Raw genomic sequence first — 5,052 nt, 5'->3', positions numbered from 1 at the left:
TAAAGGGGCTTAAACAATAAGGATCTTTAATTGTCTTACCTAACCAAAAGTCTGGATGGAGAAAATCCCAAGATGGTATAAGTGTCTCTATCTTTCTTTTGAATCATCCTCAGTCTCTCTTCAAGTCACAAAATGGCTGGGCAGCTCCAAGCAATACAACTCTTATGGCAATGTTACGAGCAGGAAAAAAAATGGCAAAAGAGACCTTCCATACCATCTTTCTCAGAAGCCCCGAGCTGTCCATGCTTCCTGTCTTTGGCAGGAAGTGTCACAAACCCATCCTAGACCAATCTTTGGAAACGATAAAGGGATAACTGGCTTAGTGCACCACATGTGGTCCTGGCGCTAGGTAGACTCATGTGGACTTTTCAGTAAGAAAAAATGTAGACAGACCATTAAAATTGTTTGCCATTAGGCCCTTCTTCTTATTTGATCCCTTCTATCTGTTTAAACTTTTGGTAGTGTTTCTTGTGCTGAGGGAATTTAGACTGTTTTTAAATTTTGAATCACAACATTTTGGAGTTTGAAGGAACTTAGGTCATTTAGTTCAGGGCTTTTCAAAGGATTTTTTGTTCTTATTGTTGTTTGTTTGTTTTGTTTTGATTTCAGACTTGTAATTCAAATGCAAATAAATAGGAGAGTTTAAAAATGATCTGGTGGGAGTGAGGGGCCTGGTAAAAAATGTGGGGCCCCACCAGCCAATGGCCCTGAGGCTCTTTGGAAAGTTAAAGCCCTTCAGAATGTAATTTGAAAACCACATCTCTCTCCAGTTCTCTCATTTAGAGAACTGAGACTCTGAGAGGTAAAACGCTTTGACCTTGTTCTTCCACAGGTTACTTAGGATTGCAGTTTCAATTTACTGATTCCCTAATCTCTTCATATCTTTCATGTCTTAATAATTTCATAATGTATTTGTCTTCAAATTTTGCCCTGTATCCACACACTAAAAAGCCCTTAAAAATAACTCTTAATGTAGAAGTTCTTACATTATGTTTTAGCCTTTTATGATTTTTTTCTAACTCCACTCTACTATTTTTCATATATATTGTCCTGAGCTGATGTAGTATTTCTGGTGCAACAGGGCTGTGACTGAGCACCAAAGATTGCTTGATACTATGTGTGTTCCAGTGTTGCCTCTAAGAGACTCAATTCCCTCAATTGCTAAGGGGAGGTAATTATAACACCTACCTCGCTGGGTTCAAATCCATGTGTAATGTCCTTACATAGCCAAGCACATAGTCACTGCTACCATGTTTACTATTATTTTCTCATATCCCCTTCCCCCCACAACCCCCAAATCTTCCTTAGCTGTCAAAGATCCTGCAAATTGTTGGGAATTTTCCCCCTCACAGATAAAGTGCCAATGATGTCTAAATCCAGAAACTTCTATCTTATATTTACCTTCATTTCCATAAATGCATTTCCTTCACTTTAGTTTCTCTCTCTTATATATCTTTTCTGCAAGGTTTGCAGTTTTACTTTCTGTGGACACTATATAAGAGTAAAGGCTCAGATTCATACTATTAGAGTTGAAAGAGGTCCCATGATCAAGTCATTCACAACGAAGGAAGAGGCAGTTTAGAGAATTTAGGTCATTTGGCTAGAATCACAAATGCTTCAACTTTCCCTGTTCAGATCACATAGTTCTAATTTACTTTTATAATTTGGATCAGGGTCCCAGTTCCTGTCACAGCTCCCTCATCCCTATCTCCTGTTCTTGACAAAGATCATCATGTATTTATCCCAATAGCTAAAAGATAATTAGGGAGGGGCTGATGTAAATTGTCTAAATGTCTGAACATACAGCCAGGTAATTGTGTAATCCTGTACATACATAACAAGATTTTTATTTGCCTGTCTCACCAAGGTCAGCTTCAGAACAATCACTTCATAAGTTCAACATAAGTTAATATAATAGGATTTTTTGGTAAAAGTTAATGTTTTCCCAATATTTTATTATAATTACTTGATTACAAATATCATTGCTTTTAGTATCAAATACAAAAACATATAATTACAAAGAGAATCACTACACACACGGAAATATCTCTTCTATTAAAATGTGGAAAGAATCATCTCCTGTGAGCATTGGTGGTTCAGTGGTAGAATTCTCGCCTGCCACGCGGGAGGCCCGGGTTCGATTCCCGGCCAATGCAACATGTGAATTTTTTTTTTTTCTTTACTTTCCACCCATGTATGTTAGGTTCCCTAAGCAAGTTAAGTAACGATATCCAAAAGCTGATTTTATGCACATGAAGAATGAAGTACCGAGGGTAATTTCCGGTTTCACTTTTACTTACAACAAGAAGAAAGATTGTTTCTCCGAGCTTAGCCTCACTTTAAGACTGTTTCCGAGAGCCCTTGAGTATGTAAGCAAAACGTATGCGTGCTCTAGAAGAGGAAAAGAAAATAACCTGGGCTGTTTGGAGATGCCGGGGATTGAACCCGGGACCTCACACATGCGAAGCGCGCGCTCTACCACTGAGCTACATCCCCCAGCCGAGGAACCCTTTTCTGGTAAAGGGATTCATTCGGTCCCTTTAGCGCTGGTCAGACCAGTGAGGTTTCAGGAGTGTGTTTCGGTGCGTGCCTGCGCGCACGTTCCTACCCTTCCCACTCTCGTCTCAGGCTGCTTCCTTGGTGCTTCGGGACCCCACGCAGCCCGCGGTCTGGGACGCCGGCGAGACGAGCTCCCGAGCACGCCCGCCGGGGCCGGGAGCTCGAAGTGGGAGGCGGAGGAGGCGCCCAGCCCCGCGAGGAGGCGGGATGGTCGCCCGGAGAGTGCCCCAGGGCTGGGCGCCGCCGCCCCTTTACGGCGCAGGCGCAGGGGCCGCGAGGGCGCCACCGCCTTGCCGCCGCTCCCTCCGGACTGGAGGTCGCGATCCACCGCCCAACGCGCCCGCGGCCCCGCGCGGGGAGCGTCATCCCGGTGCTCGCCAAGACCTGCTCCCCAAGTAGAGGCTGGGGACGTTCTGTGCGCACTCGGAAACCTTCTGGCTTTACCTGTCCCCCCCAACCCCGCCCCGCAGTAAACTCGCATCCCAGGTAAACGACCAGTTCACGCCAGCTCCCCTGTACCGGGTTCTGCGGGAGTTCGTTCGGCCACGCCCGGGAGGTGTGAACGATTCTGCAACACACTCTTCTTTTCCGTGGGGGCCAAACTGAAAACATGACACCGCCCCCCCTCCCCCGCTGTTGCTTAATTATCTATAAGTGATGATAAAGTTGGGGCGGGGCACCTGCTCAGGACGGATTTTTCTCTCTGATACTTACACCTTGGACTCCTCTGACTGATGGATATGTTAAGACAGTAAAGTAAGTCACTGAACACCTCCTTTAATGTCCTCTGAACCCTCCCTAACCACTAATCGCGCCCCCAGCCCCGAATGAAGATATGTATCCTGAGTCCTGTTGCCTCGAAAATTGCTTCTCTGCAGTTGTTTGGGCTACATAATACTTGCATCCTAGGGGAATGATGTGTGTTTGACCCTTCCCGGTGCGGTTTAAACTGACACCACCCCAGGCAAGCGAAGCCTCTGTGTAGAAGCCTCAGGCCCCTGATGGAAGCAGGGGAGAGATCTAGTGCCTGGGGAGCTGGGTCGCTATCATGTCCAGCCGACATGACCTGTTCAGCAGACCCCAACAGGTGAGGTAGCACAGGGAGGGCCTAGAATTTCTACTCCAGTTGCAGGAAAGGACCTCTTGTAAATGAAATGGCCAGTAGGCCAAAAAAGCAGAGCAGAGAGCCCAAGTTGCAAAATAATTCTGAGTAACCCACAGGCTTCATAATCAACTCTTGGATTAAAAAAAAAATAAGTTACTGTGTTTGCTTACAGTAATTTAAACAAATAATGGCTCATAATCAGATTTTGTTTTTAACTAGAACAAGCCACATGCTGATCTAATACAATAATACAGAATGTCCAAAAAAAAAAAAAACCCCCACAAAAAACACAAAAACAAACCACGTCAGTGGACAGCCATTAGGAGTTCTGCTCCAAGCCAGAACATTTCCAAACCAACCCCTAGATTCCATCCTGAGGCACTAGAAGATGAACATGTTCAGTTGACTCTGAATTGGGAAACACGGATAAAACCGTTTCTTCATCCCCAAGGTTTTCACCAGGGCAAATAACAAAGGTAGCATTTAGTTAATTGCAAAGGAAGTACATTGACCTCTAGTGACCTCACGTTGCCATCCTCTTTGGTACCTTTCCCTCAAGTTAAGGCTTATTTCTCCATCACCTCAGGAAACTCCCTTTCTGGGATAACTCCCTTCTTTCTCAGGCAATTGTGAAATCTCAGAGCTAAGCCCAGAGAAGTCTCTTCATAAATGCCCACTCCTATTCCTTCATTCCAAGGCCCAAGTGCATTTGATAAAGAAAATAAAGCTCTAAAGCCAACAGAGGATATCAAGTTGATTTACTGGCCTGGCTTATCCCAAAAGAAAGGCTCCAACTCATTGGGCTTTTTCAGCCACTGTCGTTGGTGGAAAAGGTGACTAGGAGGCACACTTTTTGATTAGGGGGACTTTTTAGGAAAACTTGGATCACATCTATTCTTTATGCAAATAAAACTGCACCAACTTTGTTCACAGATGAAGGGAAGCTAGCCAAATGTCCAAAATTATAGAGTATTAAAAAACACAGTTCTACCTTCTACCCTCCCATTTCTCTTGATTGGGGACAAATTTCTCCTTCTCAGTCTTCTTCTTTCTCTGCCCCACCCCCCCCACCCCCCACACACAGACACACACATCAAACGCAAGGATTGACCACAAGCCCCCACTTTGAAGCAGGTGATATTTATCTCTGGCTGTGTTTACACCTTCCCTTCCACATCCTTGCTTCAGCTTTTGGCACTCTGGCCAGCAGGTACAGAGCATATTTCCTTCAGAGCTGACTATGGGCTAAGATGTTTATTTCCAGTCCAAGCAGCAGTTCTTACTCCTGACTGCACATTAGAATTACTGGCAGAGCCTTTGAAAAATGCTAATGCTTGCTAGAGCCCAACCTCAAGCCAATTAAATTAGACTCTCCAGTAGTGGGCCCA

General features: G+C 44.7%; 2 non-coding genes across 2 annotated transcripts; one reads left to right on the top strand and one right to left on the bottom strand.

Moving 5' to 3' along the window:
- The first annotated feature begins 2,085 nt into the window (after nt 1-2,085).
- Nucleotides 2,086-2,156, top strand: TRNAG-GCC. Its single transcript has one exon. It is a non-coding gene; the product is annotated as a tRNA-Gly (tRNA).
- Nucleotides 2,157-2,424: 268 nt separating this feature from the next.
- Nucleotides 2,425-2,496, bottom strand: TRNAA-CGC. The gene has a single exon. It is a non-coding gene; the product is annotated as a tRNA-Ala (tRNA).
- Nucleotides 2,497-5,052: the final 2,556 nt, after the last annotated feature.

This window comes from Meles meles, chromosome 9 (assembly GCF_922984935.1).
Source record: "Meles meles chromosome 9, mMelMel3.1 paternal haplotype, whole genome shotgun sequence".
Taxonomy (NCBI): Eukaryota; Metazoa; Chordata; class Mammalia; order Carnivora; family Mustelidae; genus Meles; species Meles meles.
This window is presented reverse-complemented; position numbering and strand designations above follow the sequence as displayed.